Source organism: Macaca thibetana, chromosome 4 (genome assembly GCF_024542745.1).
Source record: "Macaca thibetana thibetana isolate TM-01 chromosome 4, ASM2454274v1, whole genome shotgun sequence".
NCBI lineage: Eukaryota > Metazoa > Chordata > Mammalia > Primates > Cercopithecidae > Macaca > Macaca thibetana.
Window position 1 is genome coordinate 29,573,035 of NC_065581.1, and position 23,483 is coordinate 29,596,517.

At 41.7% G+C, this 23,483-nt stretch overlaps 1 protein-coding gene and 2 pseudogenes across 4 annotated transcripts in view; 1 reads left to right on the forward strand and 2 right to left on the reverse strand.

Moving 5' to 3' along the window:
* Positions 1 to 23,483, forward strand: part of LOC126953085 (mamu class I histocompatibility antigen, alpha chain F-like) — a 245,625-nt gene that overhangs the window by 192,508 nt on the left and 29,634 nt on the right. The gene's annotated exons all lie outside the window — the stretch shown is intronic.
* The window catches only part of LOC126953102 (patr class I histocompatibility antigen, alpha chain G-like), a 230,601-nt pseudogene that overhangs the window by 57,629 nt on the left and 149,489 nt on the right, over positions 1 to 23,483 (reverse strand). The gene's annotated exons all lie outside the window — the stretch shown is intronic.
* LOC126953157 (uncharacterized) lies at positions 1,021 to 4,260 on the reverse strand (annotated as a pseudogene). The gene has a single exon (XR_007725134.1). The product of XR_007725134.1 is annotated as an uncharacterized LOC126953157 (transcript).

The following is a 23,483-nucleotide window of genomic DNA, read 5'->3' on the forward strand; positions in this document are numbered from 1 at the left end:
TCCCAAAGTGCTGGGATTACAGGCATGAGCCACCAAGCCTGGCCTCCCCAACATTCTTAAAGGAAGCAGATTCTGAAACTTCCAGAGGAGAGGTCCCAGAGTTTTTCATCATAGGTTATTTTCTATTGGAACTCCTCTTCTGCTCTCTCTCCTACTCTTCTTCCTGCCCTGAGTTGTAGTAATCCTAGTGCTGGCTCCAATCCAAACTCATGGATTTGTAAAGCAGAGTCTAATTTAGATTCACATGTGGTTGGATAATTGGACCCATAAGCCTAGGGTTATCTTTCCTGAAGAGAAATATATGTTTGTGTGCTGCAGTGTGCAGGAGGGTTGGTGTGGGAGGAGGGAGGGAGGGAGGACACAAAAGTAGCCCTGGCAAGAAAAGCACTGGTGCATTTATGTCCACATGAGATAATATTGTTCTGTAGCTGCTACAAAATGACATTTGACCTGAGGTTACATTAATAAAGATATTGCCTTTAGAATAGGGAGGTGCTCTACAGTGATCATCCATTCAACTGACATTTGTTGTCTGCTAGGGATATGACTGCTTTTGCATTTAGAAAACATCATTAAAGTAAAAACAGAAACATTTCTGGCCTTGTGGTGTATACGTTCTAGATGCAAGCTTGTCCAACCCGTGGCTCTCGGGATGCATGTGGCCCAGGACAGCTTTAGAATGTGACGACTTTTTTGTTTATTTGTAGTGGCAGATATCATGAAAATTATCCACGCACCTTTTTTTCTTTTCTCTATTTTTTTCTGCTCATCAGCTGTCATTAGTGTATTTTTTTGTGTGGCTCAAGACAACTCTTCCCATGTGAACCAGGGAAGACAAACGATTGGACACCTCTGTAGGCAGATGATAGATATAGTATAAGCAGAGTAGGAACAGAAGATGCTGAGTGAGAAGGTGGCAAGTGCTGTGTGGCAGGTGATCCAGAGTGCGGGCTGTGGGGACAGGGAGGTGGCTGTTGTGCTGGGTGGTCAGCATGGGCCTTGTTGCAAATGTGACCTTGGAGTAAAGATTTGAGGGATGTGAGGAGTTGTCCACAGGGATGTCTGGGAAAGTTCTTTTCAGGCAGGGAACCTTCAGTGCAGATGCACTAGGGCAGGAAATTGTCTGTGTTCCTGGAAGGACGAAGAGGTCAGAAGGGTTGAACAGAGAGAAACTGAAGTGAGGTCCAAGGTGTGGCTAGAGCAGGTAGCCCTGCAGGGTGTGGGAAGGGTGTTGACCTTTGCTCTGAATGACATAGGGAGTTAGAGGACAGTTTTGAAAACTGGGACATGGTAGGACTTATCCTTTGAAAGCTTCTCTCTGGCTGCTGTGCTGAGAACAGAATTGAGAGGTGGGGACCAGTGAGGCAGTGGGGAAAACAGTGGGAAAGGAGTGGAATATTCCAGAATGGAGATGTTGCTTACCTTGACTGGGGTGTGAGCAGGGGAAATAGTGGGAAGTGAAGGGATTCTGGATGAATGTGAAGATGGACTTCACAGCACTTGCTAATGGATTTATCTGTGGTGTGAGAAGAAGAATCAAGGGCAACCACAGTGTTGGACTGAGTGAGCAGAAGGGTGGAGCTGCTGTCAGTGGAGATGGGGAGACTCTGGCAGGAGCATACAGAGGAGAGGGCATCGCAGGCATTCAGTGGAGGAGACATCTACGAGGAATGCAGGTGAGGGGCCCAGATGCCTCTGCAGCTACAGATTCATCATCCAATCACTCTCCTACTTCCACCAGCCCTGTGTCTCAGAGCCAGAGCACTGATTCTCCCCTGGGCTGTCTGCACAGGCAGGTGAAAGTCAGGGAAGTTACGGTCTGCTGTTGGTTATAATAAGTCACAGATTATTGTGCTTTCTTAGATAATTAAAGAAATAATAAGATAATTTTTAACTAGAACACTTATTGAGAAGACCACAATAATGCAAAGATTTTATTCATCTAAAGAAGGCAACATAAGAAAAATAGTTGAGCAAGAAAGAGATAATATTAGAAGGCAGCAAATGACAATGTACAGACTTAAACCCAATGAGGTCAACAATTACATTAAACATAATGGACTCAGACACTCCAATTACAAGACAAATAGTGCAGAGGGGTAAAAATAAATAAGTAAATAAATAAATAACCGTAGGCTATTGACAAAAGCCATAATTTCAGTAGAAGGTACAGAAAAGTTAAAAGGATAGAAAAGAAATACCAGACAAACATTCATGAAAAACCACATGGAGATGCCATTTAGAAAAATTACAGGACATGGGTCTCCTGAGACATGGAGCACATGCAGACAGCTCACACTGTGTTTTTCCTTTTTTTCAGAGACAGGGTCTGTTGCCCAGGCTGCAATGCAATGGTGATATCATACCTCACTGTAACCTCAAACTCCTGGGCTGAAGCAATTCTCCTGCCTCAGCCTTTTGAGTAGCTAGGACGACAGGCATGTGCCGCCACAGCTGCTATAATGTCTCATTTTCTCATTTGCTGTGCTGTGATCAAGGAAACAATATCGTGCCATGTATTTGACTTGCAGCAGGTACACAACAATGTCAGGTGAATGAAGAAATAAAACCACTTAGTAATCCAAGCCATATCCACATTTACATTTTACAGGTGAGGAGCAACATCCCAGACAAGTAAAATAAACTGATTTACATCATCTAGAGCAGAATCGAGAACATATTCGCTGTGCTAAAGGAATCAGAGCTCTACCAGGGGTCATAGCAGGTATCATGCAAGTCAGATATGTTAATTACTAGAATGGGAATTGATACATTTTGAGATACACTAAACAAAGGGTTTGGGAGGATTAATTGAATGCAGAAATAAAGGAATAAAATAGATTTGTTTAAAGATGGATAAAATCTTTAAAGAAACAACTTTTTTTTTAAGTGACCTTATGTGGACCAAAGCAGAGATGAGCTCAAGTGTCAGGTGGGAAAATGCCTAAGTGCAGCTTCCAGACCCAAGGGAGAACCAAAAATCCCGGGACATTTTCGGTTGTCACGTGGGGATTGGTGGGAGGGGGTGAGTGGGGGTGCTGCCGGCAAACTTCCCACAATGCGCATGGCAGGCCACAAGGGAGTCTCTGTCCCAAACTGTTAATAGTGCTGCTGTTGAGAAACCCGCCCCAGAGGTAAGTGCTGTAGTGTCCTCACCATTTCACCGATTAAGAAACTGAGGCACCAGGAAGAAAAGTGTCAGTAGGACCAGAGCTGCAGGTTGAATCCGGGCCACCTGGCTGCAGGGTCTTGGCTCCCCTGATTAAGTCAGGGACCCGGGAGCCGACCACAAACAATCCCAGCTGCGTGGTGCCTTCATGGTCTGTGGGCGCCCCCTGGTGTTGACACTGGGCCTGTGGCCAAATGAGGCTTGAGGGAAAAGGAAAAAACAAGTTTGGGTAGCGGGATAGTCCTTGAGGCTCTCCAGATTTCAAGCCATGACTTACACTCAGAAAAAATAATGCCTGCCTTAATTATCTCTCCAACCCTGTTTTTCCCAGTCCCGTCCAGTTCCCTCCCTCGACTCCATCAACATCAGTACCTGCCAGATGCCCAGCACCCACCATGTGAGGAGTGAAAAGGCCCCAGGACTAAAGGACAAGACGAGGTTCCACCCAGTCATCCCTCCCTTCCTAGAGCTCTAGCTCTGTGCCTTTAGTGTTTAGGCTGTTAACCTGGGGTCCGCGAACCCACTTTCCTGTGACACTGCATGCAGAAGTGATGTTACATGCACACATGACTTCATTACAGGACATTAGATATTAATATTCATCAGATCAACGGCGGGCCCAAGACACCACTCTTCCCCCAACAGTTTGTGATCCTCTGAATTAAAGAAAAGGTAGAGATTGAGGGAGGCCCTAACTCCAAATCTTCTACCACTTCTAGGGAAGTGCTGAAAAGAAGTGCAAAGTACTCAACCCTCTCTGGGGATACACCGGGAAGGCAGAGGGTTGATGGATTTCAAATTCCATCAAAGAAATACAATTTTGGCAAAATATCCAAGTCACTTTTCTAAGCCCTGGGCAGCAGCTCAAAACAAACAACACCAAAAACAAAACAAAGTATCAGCCCAGGTGAAATCATTGAAGCTATAAAACTTTGTGAGACCTGTAGTTACAGAGAAGGACAATTCAATTTAGGGGTGCAGCAGAAAACCTCTACATCATATAGTGTGGGGAAAAGAAAGAGAGATCAGACTGTTACTGTGTCTATATAGAAAGAAGTAGACATAAGAGACTCCATTTTGTTCTGTATTTAAGATGCTGCTAATCTGTAACCCTACCCCCAATCCTGTCCTTGCAAGAGACATGTGCTGTGGTGACTCAAGGTTTAAAGGATTTTGGGCTGTGCAGGGTGTGCTTTGTTAAACAAGTGCCTGAAGGCAGCTTGCTGGTTAAAAGTCATCACCATTCTCTTAATCTCAAGTACCCAGGGGCACATACACTGCGGAAGGTCACAGGGACCTCTGCCTAGGAAAGCTAGGTATTGTCCAAGGTTTCTCCCCATGTGATAGTCTGAAATATGGCCTCGTGGGAAGGGAAAGACCTGATGGTCCCCCAGCCCGACACCCGTGAAGGGTCTGTGCTGAGGAGGATTAGTAAAAGAGGAAAGAAGGCCTCTGGGTAGTTGAGATAGAGGAAGGCATCTGTCTCCTGCCCATCCCTGGGCGATGGAATGTCTCCCTGTAAAACCCCATTGTATGTTCTATTTACTGAGATAGGAGAAAACCACCTTAGGGCTGAAGGTGGGACGTGCAATGCTGCTCTTTATGCACTAAAAAGGTTTATGGAGACATTTGCATATGCATGTCAAGGCACAGCACTTTTCCTTAAACTTATTCATGTCACAGAGATCTTTATTCATATGTCTTTCTGCTGACCTTCTCCCTACTATGATCCTATTGTCCTGCCACTTCCCCTTTTCCGAGATGGTAAAGATAATGATCAATAAATACCGAGGCAACTCAGAGACCGGTGCCGGTGTGGGTCCTCTGCATGCTGAGCGCCGGTCCCCTGGGCCCACTTTTTCTTTCCCTATACTTTGTCTCTGTGTCTCATTTCTTTTTCTCAAGCCTCTCCTTCCACCTAACGAGAAACGCCCACAGGTGTGGAGGGGCAGGCCACCCCTTCAATATAGGGTTTTTCCTCATCATGAAGGTCCCCTGAAGGGACCTTCTCCCTTTAGCAGTGCATAGTGAGGCCATTGCTGTGTAAAAAGATAGAATCTCCTTGATTCCTGATGTTTACATTTACTACTCACTTCTTTGACTTTGTAGATGCCAATTTCAACATCTTTCGGTTATTTTCCTTACTCTGTGTAAGCAGAGGATTTAAACTTGTTTCTGAAGCAGAAAACCAGGGACTGGTTATGAGCTATCACCCCACTTTGTGGCAATAAACATAAGAGATCATGGGCCAACAGAATTTGTAGCAAGGTAAACATAAACTCTTCATTTCAGCCTATATTTCTCTTTGTCTGGTGACGTTCTAGTCTTCCTCCAGTCTTAACATGTTAAAACATATAATTTTGCTTAAATTTCATTTTATAGGAAGTCATATATATTCATTTCTGTTGGGTTTGTCAGTGAAAGCCTTCTCAAAACAACTGTGGAGGAAAGACAGGTAAATAAATGCATGGTGCTCCCATGTGTTAGTGCTCACTGCATCTCACCAATGTGTCAGCCCCACTGCAACACATGGTGCATCAACAAATGGTGTTGGAAACCTGGATATCCACATGCAAAAGAATGATGCTGGACAAAATTCATGCCCTTCCATTACACCCTTTTCAAAAATTAAGTCAGAATGACTCAACGAACTAACCTTAAGAGTTGAACTTGTAAAACCCTTAAGAAAGCACTGAGAAAAATCTTATGGACATTAGAATTGGTAGTGGTTTCTTGGCTGGTGACCAAAAGCACAAGTAATAGAAGAAAAATGACAATTAGACTTCATCAAAATGTAAAAACTTTTTTGCATCAAAGGACACTATTAAAAGAGGCAAAAGAAAATGCACAGAATAGGAGAAACTATTTGCCAATCATATATCTGATAAAGAATTAATATCCAGAATATGTAAAGAACTATAATTCAACAATAGCAAAACAACCTCATTCAAAAATTGGTGAAATACATGAATAGACAATTATCCAAAGAAGATATACAATAAGGACATAAAAATAAGGAATTCCAACAAGGACATAAAAATATGGTAAACTTCACTAGGCCAAGTGTTGAAGATGTGGAGAAATAGGAACACTTGTACACTGCTGGTGAGAATGAACAGTGGTGCAGCCACCATGGAAAACAGTATACTGGTTCCTCAAGAAAGTAAAAATAGAATTACTGTATGAGACAACAATTCCACTTTTGGGCATATCGTCAAAAGAATTGAAAGCAGGGACTCACACAGATATTTGCACACTCAGGCCCATGGCAGCACTATTCCCAATACCCAAAAGGTGGAAGCAAACGAGTGTCCATCAGAGGATGACTGGATAAACAGCCCACAGTGCACATACATATGGAATATTATTCAGCCTTAAAAGTGAATAAAATTCTGATTGAATGAACCTTGAAAGCACTGTAAGTGAAATAAGCCAGAAATAAAAAAATAAATATGATATTTTACTTATATGAGGTAGCTAGAATAAGCTAATTCATAGAAACGGAAAGCAGAATAGAGGTTACCAGGGAATGGGCAGTTATGGTTTAATGGGTGCAGTTTCTGTTTGGGAAGATGAAAATGTTCTGGAAATGGATATTGGTGGTGGTTACATAACACTGTAAATGTGTTTAATGCCACCAAACTGTACACTGAAAAAATAGTTGGATGGTAAATTATATATTATGTGTCAGGCCTCTGAGCCCAAGCCAAGCCATCCCATCCCCTGTGACTTGCAGGTGTATGCCCAGATGGCCTGAAGTAACTGAAGAATCACAAAAGAAGTGAAAATGCCCTGCCCCACCTTAACTGATGACATTCCACCACAAAAGAATGAAAGAAGAAGTGAAAATGGCCAGTCCTTGCCTTAAGTGATGACATTACTTTGTGAAAATCCTTTTCCTGGCTCATCCTGACTCAAAAAGCTCCCCCACTAAGCACCCTGTGACCCCTACTCCTACTCGCCAGAGAACAACCCCCCTTTGACTATAATTTTCCTTTACCTACCCAAATCCTATAAAATGGCCCCACCCTTATCTCCCTTCGCTGACTCCTTTTTCGGACTCAGCCTGCCTGAACTCAGGTGAAATAAACAGTCATGTTGCTCACACAAAGTCTGTTTGGTGGTCTCTTCACACGGACGTGCGTGACAGTATGTTTGTTTTACCACAATTTTAAAAAATGTATCAACACTAAATCCAATCACAGCTCTCATGGAGATTTTTTAATACTGGTGTTTCAACAAGCACATTGCCGCTGTGGAGGGGAGGTCCTTGGAGTTCTTATGCCACTATGTTCTTTTGTGTCACTCCTCAGCCACTTTTGAATTGTGCTTATGTGTCACATTCCTGCTCTGCTAAGTACTTTCAAGAAAGTTATTCATATGGTCAAAATTCATCAAGCACCTAACTTGTTCTTAGGGCTGTACTCTACGGAGTTGATCTCAGAAAAAAGAATCAAATTCGTTGGACCTCACAGATGGCACAGGTGGGGGGTTGGAATACGGGTAAGGAAATCATAACACAGCATGTTATAGTATTTTATATTATTTTCCTTTGAATGCTACATTATTAATATTTTATAATGACTACTGACAGGTACCAATGATTACAAATTAAAATTTCTGCTTTCTTTCTCTGTTTCTTTCTTATATATTTCACTGTCTTTGTAAATATTTTTAGACTGGGCATTTTGGAGATAGTCCAACAGTTTCATTTATACGATGATGTTTTGTTTTACTCTTATTCCTTAAAGAGAGATTTGCCAGCCACAAACTTCTGGTTGGACATTGGTTTTCTCTCAGCTCTCGATCATTATGCCTCTTCCGGCTGCTGTGGCTGGCAGGGAAAAATCGATTACATCTTAAACCAGTTGTTTCTTAGATGATCTGTGTTTCTTCTGTGGCTACTTTTAAGATGACCGTTTCCCTTTAACATCTGAGGTTCCAGTGCAGTGTGAGTAAATTTGCATCTCTTCATTCACAGTGCTGTGTATACACTTGCTTCACCTTTACCCATAAACTATGGAATGCCTCATACATTTACTCACTTTGTGATGTGTAGGAATTTGACTAGACTAATGTTAAATCTCATTTGACCACCATGTACACTGTGAAATCTAAAATAATGACCCCACAAATATCTCCAAGCCCTAAGCTTCATCATCTTTAGATATGTTACCTTACAAAACAAAAGAGAATTTGTCAATATGATTAACAGGATGGACCTTTATTTGGGGAGATTATCTTGGATTTTCTGGGTGAGCCCAATCTGATCATGAATTCTTAAAAGTAGAGATGACTGAAGAAATGTGGGTCTGATGGAGTGTTGAATTTCTTTTACAGTAATTTCTTCATCTACTAAAATATGGTCATCTCTGTTTTTTAATTCTTTAAGTGGTGAAATGCATTAAAAGATTTACAGTTTATATATTATTGCATTCTTGGGATACATAACTTGGTCAAGATAATCTGTTCATTGCACACAGGTAGATATAGTCTACTAATATTTTTCTCAGGATTTTCACACATAATTACATAAAAGTGAATTTCCTATAATAATCTTTCCTTATTGATTTCCTAACTGATTCTAGAATCTATGTTATTCATGCCTAATAAAATTTGAGATGTTTGGATTTTCCTTTGTTTCCCTATATATTTTTAATATTTTATGTAAGTCCAGTATATATTTGATATATGAGCATACTTACAAAACTGGATATGTTTGAAGGGAAATAGAATATTTACAATTGTTTTAACTTGTTTACTTGTAGTAAGTCTTTCTGTTGACAAACTTTTTTTTCAGTTTCAAGACTATTTAAATCTCTCCTATATCTGCAGTGGTATATTTTTCTGTTATGACACTGTCTTGTTCTTAATTAACATTGCCTGTTTTATTTCTCCGTTCAATGAACAGCTGCTTTTGGCAGGCTGGGTTCTCAGAGTGGCAGCTTCCAGGTCAGCCTTGGTGAGTCAAGTCAGTTGCTGCGCCCATGCAGTGTCCATCCCAGCCACCACGGCCACTTTGTGAACAGACTCCACGAGCAAGCCCTGTGCGGCTGAGTGGCATCGTCCATCAAGCCATCTCACTCACCTGATTACAGGGAGCCCCAGCCCCTTAGAGCCCCTCTGTTGGGCATCCACATGCAATCACTATCATCACATGCTCTGTACATAGCAAGAGGCCTATGCAGACCCCTCTACTATACCCCCTAATTTTTCCATCTTTATTTTTCCCAAGTTCCTGACTGGCAAGCCGACCCATGAGCCACTGCCCATGATTCATTCACTCATGCACTATTGGGGCATCATTTCACACCCCCCACCTTCCATGGGCCTATTTGGGATTTGATTTCTAGTTCCTGGCTCAACACCCATCACCAAAGCTGTACTTGGGTCAGCTCCCAAACCTACTGCTCTTGTTGTTGATTCTCCTCTTTACATCTGAGTCACAGGCATTTATTTCCTGGGATTTCTAATAATTGCACTGATTTGTTCAATGCAGCATTTCTAAGGACTTCCAGCAAGGGAGATTCTATATTAGCTTGTAAAGAATTGTTTCAAAATATCAGAAATGTATACTGGAATGAAGGACAATGTGCATTGAGAGACGTGGAGAAACCATGAGTGGGCCATGGATTTTCATAAAGTGAACAGTAGAGCAAACAACACTCACATCAAGGTACAGCATTTCCAGCCTCCAGGAAACACCCTTAGGTTCTACTTGATCATAAATCACCCTCCCTGATGCTAAAGCAGCCACTTTCTTCATTTCTAACACCATAGACGAGATCCGTCAGTTCTGAATACAGTCACCCTCATGTCCCGGGTCTTGCTGTGTGTGATTGTAGCCTATTCACTCCCATGGCTGTCAGTGCTCCATTTTACAAATAACTCATTCTTCTTATCCCTCCACTGTTGATAAACATGTGTGTTATATCCAGATTTTACAAATTGTGCTGCTATAAATAATATTTTCACATATTTTGGGACACAAATGCATGCATTTCTATTGGTATATAACCAAGAGTGCAATTGCTGGGTCATAGGTGAGTGGATGCTTGGTTTAGTCTCTCAGAACACAAGTGTCTATGGAACCGACAAATAATAGACAGGGGTAAATCTCTTATTCTACAAATTATTCAGCTAATACATGAAAGAAATAACCCTTTGGCAATCCACAGTGAACTAACAGATTTCGCCATTGAACAGCAAAGGCAATTAACATCACAAGAAAAGAATTAACAAGTATTACATTATTCTTCTTGATGAAAAACATGATATTGTACTATGAATCCTGAAAATCTGAGACTGATCTCAGTTTTAGAAAGTTTATTTGGCCAAGGTTGAGGATACATACCGATGACACAGCCTCAGGAGGTCCTGACGACATGTGCCCTGGATGGTCAGAGCACCACTTGGTTTTAGATATTTTAGGGAGACCCGAGACATTGACCAACATATGTAAGCTGAACATTGATTCCACCCAGAAAGGCGGGACAACTTGAAGCAAGGAGGGAGCTTTCAGGTCACGGGTAGATGAGAGACAAATGGTTGCAGTCTTTTGAGTTTCTGATTAGCCTCTCCAAAGGAGGCAATCAGACATGACTTTATCTCAGTGAGCAGAGGGGAGACATTGAATAGACGGGAGGCAGGTTTGCCCTGAGCAGTTCCCAGCTTCACTTTTCCCTTTTAGCTTAGTAATTTTGGGGCCCCAAGATTTATTTTCCTTTTACAGAACCATCAACACTTACAGAAAAAAACCCTGAATATGCACAAACCTGTACACCAAACTACCAATTTATAGAAAATACATATTAAACCACACCTTGGCATGCAACCACAATATACAAACAATAGGAAACCTTACGATACAATATAAATTTCAAGGAGGAACCTATAGAACAAATGAGAACACAAAACATTTTTAAAGGTAAAACTAAACTATAATTTTGGATGATGAAAATATCAAATAGAACAAAGGAGCGATGACCATAAAAGTCAGGATGTGATTGATGTTTATTTGAAAAGGGGAAGAGTTTATTGTTGAGCTGGGGCAACTGATGGGGCTTCGAGGTCAGCTGCCAAACTTCTCCCTCTCTGATGGTTAAAGGGTGTTTACCTTTGATGAAAGGTCACCATTTTAAGATCTGTTTTCTTTTGTGTTACGTGTGTTTTATTTTATGATAAAAAGGCTAATGCAGAGTAAAATAAGTTATGGGGCATGGTTCCTGTTCCGTACAAAGCCTCCACCCCATCCTCCTCCCTGGACACTGAGTACTCAAAACAACTGGCAGCCCCAGGACCCCTGCTAGGACTACCTCATTTCTGAGTGTGTACCCAGCTCCCCATCACTGGAGGCAATGTCCATGATCTATTCCTTGAGGCCTGGATGAACCTGATAGGACACAGCTGAGGGGAAGTCTGGCCCCAGTCTGTAGGCTTTGGCCGTCAGCATAGAGGGAACAGGTCCTCACCTCTCCACAGGCGCAGCTACAGCCAGAGCCTCCTCTCTGCGTGGGACTGAGGCTTGGTCCTTCCCCTGAACAGGGTGACGGGGATCTCTCCAGAGGTGGAGATGACACCATTCCTCCTCTAACATGGTCCCATCTCATGCTCGTTCTGCTTTACAGAAAAGTTGACTCACGCTGGTGTCCAGTGAAGAAACCCTGGCACAGAGGAGGGACAGGTGGATTTCAGGGCTGTGCTTGATCTGGGAATAGAAGAGTACAGACCACCAGGTGGCGCCGCTGCACTGCTTCTGCGCCCAGGAGGTGGATGCTGGGGCTGAGATTGAAGGTGGGGAGAGGGATGTCACAGCTCATCGCACAGGTTCCAGGTAAAAATCCTCCTGCCCAGCCCATCTGGCTCTCCCTTAACCAACTCTAGTGAAAGCTGTCCCCTTCTCACGTTCCTCAAAGGTGCTTTTTTACATAAGAAAGAGGATGCGATCACTAGATTGTCCTGGTTTATTGTGCTGTCAGTAACGTGAAATCAAAATACACACTTAATAAATAATAAAACAACCCATAATAAGCCAAAGTTTATAATGTACTGATACCACTGAGCCAGTGTTTATAATGTACTGACATACTCCAAGTGTGGGCACAGCTGCAGACATGCCTTGCCTCTTGGGTCAAGAACTGGGGTAGAGTGAAATGGGAAGAAACCCCAGTCACTGCAGAAAAGGGCCCCCATGGAAGAGGCCGGGCAGGGAGGCCAGCTGTCCCAGGGCCATCATATTTAGGGATGACTCCCCCTTTCTGGACAGCACTGTTTTTTGTTGTTTTTGTATTCACAGTAGTTCTGAAATTGCAGGATGCTGAGACCCAGCAGTGGTCAGTTACACTGTCTCTTTCTTCACCATTAAATGCTGTGCCAAATAGCACCTTCATACATTTCTATCCTCTTCCAGGAGAGAATCAAAACAACAATGGACACATTGAAACATGCAAACATACTTTAAATATGTGCTGTCACAAGTAGCTACAAAAACATTAACTCCACCAAAATGAGAAAGGTGTGAAAACGGAAAACTGCATACCTGTATTCACAGCAGCATAACTCACCATAGCCAAGACAAGGAAGCAAACAAAGCAGCCATCAACACCTGCATAGATGAAAAACATGTGGTCTATGTAGACAATGGAATATGATTCAACCTTAAAAAGAAGGAAATTCTGTTATATGCCGCAACATGGATGAACCTGGAGAACAATGCTAAGTGAAATAAGCCAATCATAAGGAAATTCCAATACTGCACAATTCTAGTTATATGAGGTGTCTAAACTCTTAGAACCTGAAAGTAGAATGGCAGCTGCCAGGGGTTCAGTTGGGGATTCATGAGGAGTTTTGGGGCATAGAGTTTCAGTTTTGCAAAATGAAACGTTCTAGAGATCTGTTGCGTAACAATGGCTTACAGTTAATATGATAGTACTCTATACTTAAAATGGCTATGATACAAAATTTTACATAATATGGTTTTCGGCACAATAAAAAATAATTAGCTCTCTTATTAACTTAGGAAAAAAGCACATTAATTCATTGAAAATATATTATTATGTGCTTACTATGAAAAAGAGACACAGAAAACTTGAGACAAAAAGAGAGATCCTTGCTACCCCAGCTATCACCCATGAATCAGCAGAATCAGCATCTTATGAAACTAGACAGAAAGGCTCACAGGCCCAGCCTTGACATCTTGAATCAGTCTGCATTTGTCAGGACCCCAGGTGGCTCCACTGCATGTAAGGCTCTGCCCCAGATGGTGGTGGAGGGACATCCTAGGATGGTGACTCTGCCCCACAGGTAGGAGCCTCCAGTCCAGATGGGGGCAGCCAGAAGGGCCCAGGAGGGACATTTCCAAGAAAGTAAAATTAATAGAATGTCCAAAGTCTCTGACTTCTTAAAAGAGTCACAGAAATGGAACAGATATCAAAGTTAAATTAATGAGTGTTATCTAGAAAATAAACAGGCCAGGCGAGGTGGCTCATGCCTGTAATCCCAGCACTTTGGGAGGTCGAGGAGGGTGGATCACAAGGTCAAGAGATCGAGACTATCCTGGCCAACATGGTGAAACGCCGTCTCTACTAAAAATACAAAAATTAGCCGGGCGCTGTGGCGCACGCCTGTAGTCCCAGCTACTCGAGAGGCTGAGGCAGGAGAATCTCTTGAACCCAGGAGGCAGAGGGTGCAGTGAGCGGAGATCGCACCACAGCACTTCAGCCTGGTGACAGAGCCAGAAAAAAAAAAAGTAAAAGAAAATAAACAAAAACAAAGGCAAGTATTAACTTGAGGAAGAGCAAATACTACGAAGCAAGTGAAAAGTAGTCAAGTTGTCATATGAGATTAGTCACAGAAAAAGAAGCAAGGAATGGCTGAACTTGTGATACCTTGCCTTGTTTTTACCTGAGTAACTCTCTCCTAGGAGAGACAGACGGACAGACTCCATTTTAGTTTCTTCACTTGCAGCCTCCTTTATCCCCCTTAAGGGAATAACTAGTGCAAACTGACTCCAAGCACATCCAGGAATGCACTTGCTGATAAGATACTGAGGCAGGCTGTACCAGCAGCTCCTGGGAATGTGTTCAGTGGAAGGTACCTAAAGCGCCTGCATTTATGTTTTAATGATACGGTTTAAGCCCCTGCCCCTGGAACTGTTTATTTTTTGTAACTTCTTCTATAACCAATTAATTTTTTTTGCCTATTCTGCTTCTGTAAAATTGCTTCAGTTAAACCCCCCTCCCCTATTTAGACCGTAGTATAAAAGAAAATCTAGCCCCTTCTTCGGGGCCGAGGGAATTTTGAGCGCTAGCTGCCTCCCGGTCTCCAGCTAATAAAGGACTCCATAATTTGTCTCACAGTGTGGTGTTTCTCTATAACTCGCTTAGTTACAACAAACTAAACATAATTACTATATAAATATATCGGGAAGAGGAAAGAATGGGAAGAGTGAAAGAGAACAAGTGGTGGATGTGGTGGCGTCACGTTCTCCCGGGAGGGGCAGGAGGTACCACACATGAGGGACTGACATGGCTAACGTGACCCCTCTTCTCGTTCTGCCTGCAGCCCATAGTCTCTCCTCCCTGCGCATGGGTGCTGCGTGGGAGACAGGGGTGCGGAATCCGGCCGACCTCGCTGTCCCCGCCCTCTGCCTCGTGGCGTCGGTGGGGTTGGGGAGATGAGTCCTACCCCTGCTCATCTCCTGTGGCTGTTGCCTTTTGGGCAGCCCCTCTCCGCGGCGGTGGGACAGTGCTGCCAGCCTGTGGCGCTGCCCTTCCCTGGGCCTGTGAGGGTTGGCTCCGCCTGGACCTTTGTGGTGCTCCCGGAGCCCTCCAGGTGGTCCTTCAGGTGCCCGAGGCCAAGCGGTGGTGTCCTTCCTGTTCCCAGCACCCTCTTCTCCAGTCGCCGCTGCAGTGCCTGTGTGCGGGTCCTGAGGAGTTTTGGTGAGGTAGAATTTTTATTTACTTATTTAAATTTGAAATTTAAAGCATGTTCATTACAGCAATGTCTCTACTAGAGACTATGCAGGGCAATGAAAAGGGGAAGAGATAAATTGTAGCACATTCCTGCCATGGAATACTATACTGCAACGAAAACAAATGAACTATTTGTCTGAACATTGATTCATCTTGTAGACCACCTTAACTGAAAAAACAAGCAAAAGAATTGTTGGGAACAGGCCCCCAAATCTGGCCATAAACTGGCCCCAAAACTGGTCATAAACAAAATCTCAGCAGCACTGTGACATGTTCGTGATGGCCATGACGCCCACGCTGAAGGTTGTGGGTTTACCGGAATGAGGGCAAGGAACACCTGGCCCACCCAGAGCGGAAAACCGCTTAAAGATGTTCCTGAACCAGCACAATAGCATGAGCGATCTGTGCCTTAAGGACATGCTCCTATGGCAGATAACTAGCCAAAGCCCATTCCTTTATTTTGGCCCATCCCTTTATTTCCCGTAAGAAATGCTTTTAGTTAATCTATAATCTATAGAAATAATGGTTATCACTGGCTTGCTGTCAATAAATATGTGTGTAAATCTCTGTTCGAAGCTGTCAGCTCTGAAGGCTGTGAGACCCCTGATCTCCCACTCCACATGCCATATTTCTGTGTGTGCCTTTAATTCCTTTAGTGCCGCTGGGTTGGGGTCTCCCTGACCGAGCTGGTCTCAGCAATGAATAATATCAGCAAGAAACAATTTATAAAAAGTTTAAAAGCAAAGCCAGGTGTAGAGGCCTACGCCTGTAATCCTAGCATCTTGGGAGGCCCAGGAGAGCAGGTTGCTTGACCCCAGGAGTTTCAGGCCAGCCTGGAAAACATGACAAAACCCTGTCTCTACAAAAAGTACAAAAATTACCCAGGCTTGGTGGTGCAAACCTCTAGTCCCAGCTACTCAAGAGGCCGAGGTGGGAGGAATTGCTTGAGTCTGGCAGGTCAAGGCTGAAGCGAACTGTGTTTATGCCACTGCATTTCAGCCCAGGTGACAGACGGAGACCCTGTTTCACAAAAAAAAAAAAGACTAAAAGCATGTCAAACAAAGAGACTTTCCTAAAATGTAGTAAGAATATGAGGGCATACATCAAATTCAAGACAAACATTCACCAGCAGTTCTTGGTTTGCTCAGTACAATGTTGACTGAAACCTGTACTGAGCTGTGGAAAATCAGGGCTATCTACATGTATTTTTATTATTTTCTGTGTATACTACATGTAGCCAATAATGTTAAAATGTCCCAAACTGACAAACCTGAGTGGCGGCTTCACAAAGATTTCTTATAATTCTCTATTTTTACTTCCAGCTAGAACTAATTCATAATAAAAATTTGTGAAGTGAATCCATAGAAATTGAGCAAAATAAAAAAGGATTTATTGAGTGCGAGGAAAGCTGCAGAGAAGTAAAGACAGATGGAGAGATGACAATACTGAGTATGTCAGTGACCTTCACAATAACAGATTTCCTGGAGGAGTGTGAGCTGGAGCCAGAACGAAGTGGATAGACTGTGAAAGAGGGATGAAGGAGCAGGAACTTCTGGAGGCAAATATGGCATGTGTTTGGCCTGACTGGGAGGTGTGGATGGACTCTGAACATTCTGCTTTATGTCTAGCACTAGAGAAAGAGAACTCATGTTTATTTAGCACCTTCCACAATCTGTAGAGAAATCTGAAACATTACAAAAGAAGATATATGAATGGCCAATTGTCTTCAGGGAAAAACACAAAGTAAAACCACAGTGAGAAACCACTAAGCAACCATTCAAATGGCTAAATTTAAAATGATTAATAACTATAAATGTTGGCAAGGATGTTGAACAATCTGTGCTCTCATCCATTACCTATAGAAATATAAAACAGCCACTTTGAAAATAAGTTTTGTATCATGTAATAAAGTTAAACAACCTAGTACTCTATGGCTACCTTTCCACTCCTAGGTATTTACTCAAGAGAAATGAAGATTCTGTCAAAAATCCCTGTATAAGAATGTTCATAGTTTCTTTATTTATCATAGTAAAAAATCAGAAATAATTGCCAATGTACAAAAATCATGATTCATTCATACAATGGAATATTATCAGAAATAAAAATGAATGAACTACTGATACATGCAACAACATGGATTGATCACATAATTATTATGCCAAGTGCAAAAAGCCAGACACACGGGAGACCATACAGGATGAGTAGGTTTGTACGAAGTGTTAAAACAGGAAGAACTGCGCTATCATGATAGCCATCAAATCAATGGCTGCTGGGGGCGGAGAAGCTGAGTTGAAGGGAGAAAAAGGGATCTTTGTGTACATTGATAGTGGCAAGAGTGATATGGCTGTATTTGTCAAAATTCATTGATAAAGTTGATGAAGATTTGCTTATTTTGGTAAATGTAAATTTTATAAGTTTAAAATGCTTATAATAAAAATTATGTTAGTGATAAAAATAATTAAAAATATTAGCAACCAAATCCAACAGTACACCAAAAGGATAATACACCGTGATATGTCCATATATGAAAAACACACAGCTAACAGTATAGTGAATGGAGACAAGTTTATAGCCTCCTCTGTAAGATCTGGAAGGAGGCACAGACTCCCACTTTCACCCCTTTTATTCCATCCGTACTAGAAGTCCTAGCCAGAGCAATCAGGCAAGTGAGGAAATAAAGGGCATCCAAGTCAGTAGGAGAAAGCCAACTTAGCCTTATTCGCAAGTGACATGATCTTTTACTTAGAAATAATGAAAGATTCCACCAAATAAATAGTTAGAACTAATAAACAAATTCAATAAAATCTCAGGATACAAAATTAATGTGCAAACTTTCATAGCATTTATATATACCAGCACTATACAATCTGAAAAAAAAAAAATCAAGAAAGCAACACCATTTACAAATCACAAAGAAGATAAAATACCTAAAAATCAACTTATCCCAGGAAGTAAAACAAAAACTATAAAGCATCAATGAAGGAAATTGAAGAGTACACAAAACTGAAAGAACCAGGCATGGTGACACACATCTGTAATCGTGGGACTTTGGGAGGATGAGACAGGAGAATAGTTAGAGCCCAGGAACTCAAGGCCTGGGAAGCATAGTGAGACTCTGTCTCTAAAGGAAAAAAAAAAAAAATGAAACACATTTCATGCACATAAATTGGAAGAATTAATATCGTTAAAATATTCATACTACTCAAAGCAATTTACAGATTCAATTCAATACCTATCAAAATACCAATATCATTCTTCACAGATCTAGAAAAAATATGAAATTCATATGGAACCATAAAATATCCCCAATAGCCAAGGCAATTGTAAACAAGAGGAACAAAGCTAAAGGCATGATGCTACCTGAATTCAAAATATACTATAAGGTTAGAGTAACCAAATCAGTATGGTACTGGCATAAAATTAGACACCTAAATCAATGGAACACAAAAGAGAACTCACATATAAATCCATGTATTGATAGCCAACTCATTTTTGGCAAAGGAACAGGGAATATACAACGGGGAAAGAACAAGTCTCTTAAATAAATGGAGCTGAGAAAATCCTAGCAGATGCAGAGGAATACCACTAGACCGCTGTCTCTCACCATATACAAAAATCAACTCAAAATGGATTAAAGGTTTAAATGCAGGTCCTAAAACTATAAAATGACTACAATAATGCACATAGGAAACACTCTAGACATGGGTCTAGGCAAAAATTTTATGGTTAAGACCACAAAAGTACAGGCAACAAAAATAAAAATAGACAAATGAGACTACATTAAGCTAAATAGCTTCAACACAGCAAATGAAACAATCAACAGAATTAAAAGGCAACCTGTTGAATAGAGAAAATATTTGCTATGTGTTTATCCTACAAGGAACTAATATCTACAATATATAAGAAACTCAAAAACTCAGCAGTAAAAACACAAATAATCCAATTAAAAAGTGGACAAAGGATCTGAATAGATGTTTCTCAAAAGGAGACATACAAATGGCCAACAGGTATGTGAAAAGCACTCAACATTATTAAATAGCAGGAAAATGCAAACCAAAACTATAGTAAAATGTCATCTTATCCTAGTTAGAATGGTTATTGTTGGGAAATAAAAAATAATAGATACTGTCGAGCATGTGGAGAAACCAGAACTGTTGTACACTGTTGGTGGGAAAGTAAGTACAGCAATTATAGAAAACAGTATAGTAATTTCTCAAAAAATTAAAAATAGAACCACTGGCTGACCCAACAACTCTACTCCTGGGTATTTATACAAAGGAAAAGAAATCATATCAAAAGAGTACCTGCATTCTCGGGTTTATTGAGGCACTGTTCACAGTAGCAAAGATATGAAATCAATAGGTGAATCCATCAATGGGTGACTGAATAAACAGTGGTATATATACACAATGGAATGCAATTCAGCCATAAAAAAGAATGAAATCCTGTCAGTTGCAGGAACATGGATGGAACCAAAGGCCATTACGTTAGGTGAAATAAGCCAAGCAAGGAAAGGCAGATATCATGTGTTGTCACTCATATGTGCCAGCCAAAATGGTTAATCTCAGGGAAGTCAAGAGAGTAGAATAACAGTTACCAGAATCTGGAAAGAATGTATGGATAGGAAAATATAGAAAGGCAGGTTAATGGATCCAAATGTTCAGTTATTAGAGAAAATAAATTCTAATATTTGATAGCACAGCAGACTGACTAAAGTTATAAAAATGTATATTTCAATATAGCTATAAGAGTGGATTTAAAATGTTCTCAACACAAAGAAATGATAAATGCTTGAGGTGCTGGATATCCTAAATATCCTGACTTATTATACATACATTCTATGCATGTATCAAAACATCACATGTATCCCATAAATATGTACAAATATTATGCACCAATTTAAAAAATATTTTAAAAATAAACAACACAATATGGGGCATTTTAAAAGGTACAAAAATTATGAGCATGATAAAAATTTGGCAAATATTTCCCTTTATATTAACATCTTTTTCATTCTGTATGTTTAAGGAGAATAAAGTCCATATAGCATCAGAAGAGGTGGCTCTCCTGAAAGAGAATCCTCTTCCCAGTTAAAAAGACAGAAACAGAATCACTGGAGTGAGTTGGACTTTGGAGAACTGCACAGCACCACGTCTTAGTGTCTGGGATTACCAAGACTTAGGGAGGAGGGTTCACCTTCCATGAAGAACTAAACTTTGGTTCTCTTTCTTGTCTGTTCGTATTGCAAGATCAAAATTTCAGAAAACCAAGAGAAAGAATTCAGCCATAGGGATGTACTGTCTTTTACTCTCTTTAATTTCTTAGAATATCCACTGCCAAAGATGATCCAGACAGTTACAAGAAGAATTGTGTTCCCATTAAGGAAGGAGACCACTACTACTCCTGCTGCCCTCCTCCCCTCATCTTGCCTAGTTTATAAGACAGGAGAAAAGGGAGAAAGCAAAAAGTTGGGAAAGAAACAGAAGTAAGATGTATAGCCAGACAACCTTGGCACCACCACCCGGCCCTAGGAGTTAAAAAAGTAATAATAGGCTGGGCACGGTGGCTCATGCCTGTAATCCCAGCACTTTGGGAGGCTGAGGTGGGTGGATCACGAGGTCAGGAGATCGAGACCATCCTGGCTAACACAGTGAAACCCCATCTCTATTAAAAATACAAAAAATTAGCCAGGCTTGGTGGCAGGCGCCTGTAGTCCCAGCTACTGGGGAGGCTGAGGCAGGAGAATGCCATGAACCCAGGAGGTGGAGCTTGCAGTGAGCCAAGATTGCACCACTGCACTCCAGCATGGGCAACAGAGCAAGACTCCGTCTCAAAAAAAAAAAAAAAGTAATAATAATAACATCAACCCCTGACCTAAACTACTTGGTTATCTGTAAATTCCAGGCATTGTTATGAAAAAGCATTGCAAAACTTTCTGTTCTGTTAGCTGATGCATGTAGCCCCCCAGTCACATTCCCCACGCTTGCTTGATTTATCATGATCTTTTCACGTGAACCCCTTAGAGTTGTAAGCCTTTAAAAAGGCCAAGAATTTCTTTTTCAGGGAGCTCAGCTCCTAAGACACCAGTCTGGTGATGCTCCTGGCCGAATAAACCTCTTCCTTCTTTAATCTGGTGTCTGAGGAGTTTTGTCTCCAGCTTGTCCTGCTACACTATGCCACCAAAATCCATATGTTGAAGTCCTATGTTGAGAAAACAGAAGAAGTGGCCATCAACAAGCCAAGGAGAGAGGGCTCAGAACAAATCAACCCTGCAGCACCTTGACCTTGCACCTGTAGCCTCTAGAACTGTGAGATGATACATATTTATTATCTAAGTCACCCAGCCTTTGGTACTTTGTTATGGCAGCTCTAGCAAATTAAAACAGAAATATTACCTTTTCTACCTTCTCCTATGTATGAACATGAGATTTTTTTAGGAGTATGAATTACCTGGAATTCCAAAGGATAGTATAAGTCAAATGAAAATGGATGATATAGGGTCATTTCCAAGTCTCTGAATGTCCCCTGGCCACCATAGAAAAATGAAGATGTGCCCATCGCCTTTCGGTTTCACACAAAGCAAAAGTTGTAGACCTAAACTGACATAGAATCACAACTGTATTTAATTTATTTGAGATATTGAAGGAGGTAGTTTTGCCCAAATTTTATAGAAAGATGATGAACAATCACAATTACTAAATAAAGAGGCTTTTCTGGCAGGGGATCACAGGTACTATATGTTTTTCTCCTATTTTTAAGTTACGTTTTCCTAAAAAGTTTTGTCTAGGAGTAAATGTTATCACTTTGCTTTTTTCCTACCCATTGATCACTTGTTCCTCCCTGCATTTCAGTAACGTTGCTAGAGTGGAGGTGTTTGTCCATGATTCACAGATGAATCAAAGAGGTCCCAGGAGCAGAGAGCTTCTCCTGAGGTCACACAGCACCTGGGTGGTGGAGCAATGATGGGCACATGACATTCCAGGCCTCTAGTCCAATTTCTGGGTTCTATGAGAATTGTAGCCCTTGTTTTCTGATACATGTGGTTCTCTTTTGAGCCAGAGAAGGAGAACGCACAATGAGAATAAATTGCCAGAGCCCCAAGTCCTTCACTTGTATTTACTGGGCTGGGGGATGGAGGGAGAGAGGCTCCCACTGATTCACTTAATTCCAGCTTCTATTATCAGTCACTCAGCTGAAAGCAAGAAGGTTAATCTTCTGCACTTGGCCTATCAGAACCAAGATGACAGAAAGCCCCACTTTCTACCATGGTAAAGACAATGGCCCTCCCACGCCTTGAATCATGATCCAGTTTTCTAACTACATATGCTTTTCTGCACATGTAACTATTTCTGTTCTCATCAAGCCCCAGTTCTCACAGTGCAAACACAGGAGCTACTGAGCCTGATGCTCTAATGGAAGCTCTGAGTTGAAATTTTATTTTATACTTAGGTACCTCTGAATCATTGCAGAGTTTTACCTGACTCTACTCTGACCCTATTTCAATCAAGGTCTATATGCTCTGGGACCTCTCCAAGTTCTCATCAGAAATGACAAAAAAAAAAAAAAAAAAATGCCTTGTGCAGCTACTGGGGTCCCTGATAGCAGTGATAAGCCGCTCCTAATGGGAGAGAGCTTTGGGGTGACCAAAGACCATAGATCATTACTGCTGGGCCACATGGCTCCAGCCTCTTGACCACAATGGATCAATGGTCCTAGATTCACCTCTGATATTTAAAGTCTTTTGTTCTTCAGCCTCCACAAATGCTGTCTGGTTGAGATGAAAGTAAAGGACACAGAAACCCAAAAGCTGTAACTGCCTGGAACTCTGTCCAAGGTACCTTCCAGTGTTCTCTTATTATGTTGGCCACGTCCTCAGGAATTTAGTGAAATGCCCATGTTGTCTCCCAGTGGAAGTCAGGGGAGATCACTAGGCAGAGCTCCAGTGACTGGTGTCCTCTACACCATTTATCTACACATGTTGGTGTTTTTCTAGCATGAAATGCCCCAAAGGCAGTCAAACCCGAAGCTTGGCTCCTCCAACAAATGAGTGTGAACATCTTAGCCCTGGCCAATGAGCACTGAATTCTAGAGAGACCAAGAGACCTTCTAAGTATTGGAACAGTTTAGTTCTGAATCCCAGAAGCTGCCTTCTTGCCTGGGAGGCAGGTGTCACTGCATCTGGTCCACAGAAGCAGCCCCACAGCTCAAGGTGCTCTTCTGGATTTCTGCCTCTTCCTGGTTCCTGAACTGGCAAATCTTCACTGCTTTGCTGGCCTATCTATAAATTCAAGCAGACTTTTCAAACATGTATTTTCCTCCCACTTTTCCAGTGGTACTCAATG